Source organism: Grammomys surdaster, unplaced genomic scaffold, assembly GCF_004785775.1.
Source record: "Grammomys surdaster isolate TR1022 unplaced genomic scaffold, NIH_TR_1.0 266, whole genome shotgun sequence".
Classification (NCBI taxonomy): Eukaryota; Metazoa; Chordata; class Mammalia; order Rodentia; family Muridae; genus Grammomys; species Grammomys surdaster.
Genome location: NW_021604707.1, coordinates 497,379 through 503,378, shown reverse-complemented (window position 1 = coordinate 503,378; position 6,000 = coordinate 497,379).

Here is a 6,000-nt window from a genome sequence, read left to right as displayed (position 1 = left end):
AGAGAGAGAGAGAGAGAGAGAGAGAGAGAGAGAGAGAGAGAGAGAGATATGTTTGAGCGTATGTTGTGTTTGCATGTTTGTGGACATGCATGTATGCACATGATGTGGAGGTTTTAGTGTTTTTTTTTTTTAAATATCTTTTCACTGTATCTACTAAATCAGGGTAACTAGCTGAACTCATAGCTCATCAATTTGGTCAGTCTAGCTAACCAGCTTGACATCTAAAAACCCCCATCTTCTTCTACTATGTGCTAGGATTGCACACTGGCTGCTATAATTGCCTGGCTTTTACTTGGATGCTGGGGACCTGAACTCCTGTCCTCACACTTGTGTAATATGCACACTGGCCACTAAGTTATCTCCCTAGCACCTTGACTGAGCTTATATAGGTACTTGGTTACCACCCAAAATCCATAGGGGCTGCCTTGAAGTTGGTGTTGAGCATTTCATGCACTGAAGTAAATCTATGTTGATGTTTATATCCACAGATATAACCATCCTGTTTGCTCTGCCCTTTCACCCTCTCCTCCCCCAATTCTAGGTAACCACTGTCCCCACAGTTTTGTCTTTTCCAGAATGCAGTAGATTTAGAGCCGGATAACACATAGCATTTCCAAGTTGGTGGCTGCCTCCTCCTCTTCCTCCTATTCTCCCTCCTCCCCCTTTTCTTCTCTCTCCCTCCTTTATATTCTCTTCTCTTCTATCATGTTCATGTCTTTTCACCACTTGGTAGCTCATTTTGTTTTAGTGTGAAACACTATTCCATTGTCAAAGACAACAGAGATCCATCCACTTACTGAAAAATCAATCTCCTTGGTAGTTTCACAAGTTTGGAAATTGTCAATAAAACCTCTATTAACATCTATGTACTGGTCTCTGTGTGGACAGGAGTTTTCAACTCAGTTCAATTCATACTAGTAAGTATAACAGGTGTATCATGTGAGGGAAGGTTTTACAGTTACAGAAACTGTTAAGCTGTCTTTCACAGTGGTTCTATGAATGAGAGGAATCGTTGCTTCTCACCTTGGTAGTTCTTTTGAATATTTGGGTATTCTAAAATGTGAATAATAGTTTCTTCTTTTAACTTGCTACTCTTTTCATATGTGTATTTATTTTGAGTTTCTTTTCACATACACATTTATTACTGGCTTACATTCTTTGGTGAGGTGTTTCTTTTTTTTTAATAATTTATTTATTTTTTTAATTTCTTTTTTTTTGAACATGAAATGCTTTTTTATAGCATGTTTTACAAGGGGAGGGGGTAAGAGGGGCCAGGTGGTGGAAAAGTACAAAATCTTCTTGGCCTGTGCCTTGAAACATGTCATGGTCTATACGGTACACTGCCTTGAATTATGATCTACCTGCTGTTCTTCAGAAGATATGGTACACTGCTTGAGTTATGGTCTCCCTGCTATTCTTAAGAAGATATGGTACTCTGCTTTGAGTCTATCTGCAGTTGCTAAGCAGGATCTTGCAGTTGCCAAGCTTCAGAGGACATTGTGCAGGTGGGGAAAGGTAGGGGGTGAGGGTAAGGGCGAGGGTCCTGGCTTCTGGCATCTCCCCCTTCTCTGTTTAGTTAGAGAAGGCGTCTTATGATCAATCCCAACTATGTGAATTTTGAATTTGGATGTCTAATTATGGGGGGTCTTAGACAAGTTCACAACCCCAAAACACTGATGTGAGACGAGTCACATCGATGGTCGAAGGTTTTAGGCTGTCGACGATGGGCAACGTCAAGGGATCCCGAGGTGGGTGAAAGGAGGGTGAGAGCCCTGTCTTAGGCCATGTAGGCTGCACCCACTCCCAGCACCACGCACTCCTTTTCGGCTGCATTGGGTGGGCCCCTGGGAAGTGGACCTACAATAATCCCGTCATTGGACTAACTCACAGCCATCCTAGTCTCTTGTAAATGTTCAAGTTACCAACCATTTGTCAGTTTGGGGTGTAATATTGTCATAAAGGAAGGCTCCTCAATGTTAGCGGCCATATCAAGGGTGGCCTTGGTTTAGGAAAAAGCCAATTTTTGTTGTGGTGATCAAGAGGCCAAGCTCTCTAGCGAGAGAAACGAGGGCAAAGCCAGGCATACCAGGAACCCTTCTGGAGGGCGTGAAGTTGACCGTAGGGGGAGGCAGGGGAGCTGGCAGCTGTGTCAGTCTCCTGCAGAGTCACTTCTGGATCCTCTTCAATTTTCAGCTGATGGTAATGAACTTCAACCATCTTCTTGATGGCAGCATCAACCTGGTTCCATGGACGACAGGTCGTGGGCGACGATCTCTGTCTCGCTCAATCTTGATGTCGTGCGCACATCCTCTCAATGAGGGTCTGTCTAGAGGGGTCTGTGCCTCGAGCCCCATATCTGGGTGCCACTTGACCCGACCGGTGGGTCCTAGTTATTCGTGGGGGCGAGGAGGACTGCAACCTGCTATTCTTCAGAAGATATGGTACACTGCTTGAGTTATGGTCTCCCTGCTATTCTTCAGATGATATGGTAGACTGCTTTGAGTCTATCTGCAGTTGCCAATCAGGATCTTGCAGTTGCCAAGCTTCAGGGGACCTTGTACAGGTGGGAAAAGGTAGGGGGTGAGGGTAAGGGCGAGGATCCTGGCTTCTGGCCCATCTGGATTAGAACTTCTAACAGCAGGCATCACGGGTGATTCATTTTTACCTGGAAAGAAAAAAGAAGGGGATTCTCAGGGAGATTTCTCTTCCCTGGATGGAAATTGTTATTCATTTTATTTATGGTTGGGCCTGGCTTTGTGAGGGTATCTATTTTTTTCATTAATATTTGTGGTAGCTGGTTAGCTGTGCCTTCTGTGGTATTGGACAGGCATATCAGTCAGTGAGGTGTTTCTTTAGGTTCTTCCTTTCTTTTCTTTTTTTGCCCATTCTAAATTGGATTGTTAGTTTTCCTTTTGTCGGATGTATTTAAAAAGTCATAAAACCTCAAGACAAAGCTGGAGCCATAGCTGAGTGCAATGGTACTCAGCATACAGGAGGACTTCCTATATGATAGCTCCTAGGGGTTTTAGAGTTTTGTATTGATCAGTGAATTTAAACATCTTTTTGTACCCCCTGAAGCTCTCTATTCACTTCCTAACATCCTCTCCTTTAAGCTACACCTTCCTTTTGTTCTGAGATACATTTTGCTATGTAGCTCAGGCTGGCTCTGATCTTCCTGCCTCAGCTTCTGCATGGCTGGGATCACAGGTGTATACCACTAGTCCATGCTTGCCTCCTTTTCAACACTATCTCCCTCCTGGGAAAAAACAGAAAACAGATTATATCCAGCTTGCAACACATGTAAATTCTTCTATTCAGTAGATCTGGAAGGAAACTATTTAACTCAAAGACTTGCTGGATGATCCTGGGAGACCTAGGCCAGCAGGGTAGTTCCCAGTGTTCTGGTTATTTGACTCAGAGATGTACTTCAATAGATGTATCCTTGCCCCGCTGTTCTGGCCACACATCCTTCTCCAGCCCTACCCTTGGCTTCCTTCCTGTTCTGTTTGACTGAAGAATAAACTGAGATGGAGCTGCCTTTTAAACCCTTTTGGTCAAGACTTCATGTCCAGTACTTCTAAAATGTTGACAAAGTTCTGGAAGTGGCTGCTGTTGGTTTCCTGGTATGTTCTGTGCCTGTGGAACACTGTGAAGAAACGGAACACAACAGTTTTGTGAAACACTGAAACCCATCTGCACCCTCATGGAGGTTCTGCCTCAGTGACCTTAGAAGAATTCAGATTCAGTTTGCATTTAGGGACTGATGGCCAATTTCTTTCAAAATCTTATGCTGACTTCATACATGGGGGTGGGGGTGGGGATTTGGCTTTCACTCCTAGTTGCCTTTAGTTTTGGCTTTTCTTTTGATGTGTGTTGTACTTTAGATATGTTCTTTTAAGATCTCAAAGATTTAATTTTGGTTATTGTGGCTAAGTTGACTTTTTATGTACCATGACCTCGAGGAGCCAGGAATTTATTATTGCAACATAGAGGCCTTCTGCAGAACAGGACGTTTATCTTCCAGGCATCTGATAACTGCTGTCCCTATTAGTGAGAGCTATCAGCATGCCACGGCTGCTGTCTGCTTGGCTTGAAGGATGGGGTTGAGGGAGAACTGTGGTGCCATCCAAGATGGGGTGGTGGAGACAGCAGTTAATAACAATTTAGGGGCTGGAGAGACAGCTCAGTGGGTAAGGGTATTTACAGTGCAAGGACAAGGTGCTGAGTTTGGATTCCAGCATGTAAGGTGTGACCATGTTGTATGAGTGAAACCTTAATGTTGTGCAGGGAAGAGTGGAGGATTGCTGGGGCCTGCTTGCTACCAGTCCAGCCAGCTAGCTTCAGAGAGAGACCTCATCTTCCTCTGGCCTCTGAATGTACACATACAGGCTTTCGTACCTATATGTGCATATAGACTTCATATACACATATCTTCACCCCTACTAACAATAACAACCGTGGCAATGAAAATAACATAAAACATCAAAACTCCCAATTTTCATCAGGAAGCCACTAGGCCACAATGGTGCCAGAACTGTGGGTTTCTGTTTAAGCAACAATGAAGCCCATTGGTCACAGAAAATACCAAAATGAGATTGCTACTAATCACAAACTCCCAACAAATCTCTGACTAGAGACTACCAATCAGATTTTGCCATCTAACCTCCACTAGGAACAGATTGGGGCAAATGCTTAACTACAGCCAATGAAGCTTTTGCACTCTGAGATGGAAGTCACTCTCTTTGTTGCTAAAGCTAAACTCTCAGATCCTCCTCCGGTTTTGAGGGCTAGCCTATGCACAGATGGTTCAGTTCTTTGCTCAGGTAAATGATGCTAAGTTCAATTTGTCTATGAGTTTTCTTTGAACAGAGGCAGCATTACTTCCTCCATTGAGCTGTACAGGGAAGTGGCTGTTAATAAAATTATATAAGGTATTATTAAGGAGGATTATGAAATGTCATTAATTTATGAGCAGAGAGATGGAACTATAAAAGGAGGACAGTGGTTTGGACAGATATCCCCCACTGGTGTATGTGTTGAAGGCTTGGTTGTAGTGACAATTTTGGAATTTTGGTTTCTTTGAAAATACACAGAAATATGAATATATTTTTATTTTAATACCAGGTGTAGGCTTTGGGGCTGTTTCAGATTGTGAGTGATTTTGGTTGGTTGTCGTTGTTTGCTGTTGGTCACAGTTTGTTAAATAGTAATGTGCAAAGAAGATACAAAAGGAGGAGTGGGGATCAGATATCCTGCTGGCAAAGATCAAACTTGCCCCAAGGAACTTGATACCCCTAATCAGCAGGAAGAAGTCTAGCAATAACATCAGCCCCTTTCTTACCCCTTATTTTATTCAGAGATCTCTTTCCTTTCCTCTCTATCCTTTTTTATCTCTCTCATTTAGTGTTAGGGGGTTGACAGGGTGGAAGAAAGAAGAACCCACAAAGCAGCCAAGAACAGCTACAGCTGGTCACCATCCTGTGGTATTACTGGGAAAAACCTCTAAGAAGTAGGGGTTAATGGGAGTTGGTTCAGTTTCTAGGGAAGTGCCCTTGGAAAGGATCTTGGGACCCTAGCTTCTTCTCTTGACCGTGGGTGAAACCTTCAAAATAGTGAGTCAAAATACATATCTTCCCTCCCTCCCTTCATCTTTCTTTCTCTCCCTTTCTCTCTTCCTCCCTCCTTCTCTTCCCTCTTTTATTTCCCCCATCCCTGAACCTCTCCTTTTCTTAAGTTGGCTTATCTCAGGTATCTTACAGTATTGGACAGTGGACTAACATACTACAATGGGGGCTATAGAATGACAGAAGTCGCTCTATTATCACACTAGAGCTCCTTGGAGAATCACTGGAGGATGGAAATGGAACACAGGCTGGAGAGGGCATGTGTCTGCCTTCAGGATGACCTCAGTAGTCAGCATTATATTTGTTCTGTCATAGTTACCAGGGAGTTTAGAAATTGACCTTAGAGATTCCAGTCCAATGTGTTGCATTAGTGCCC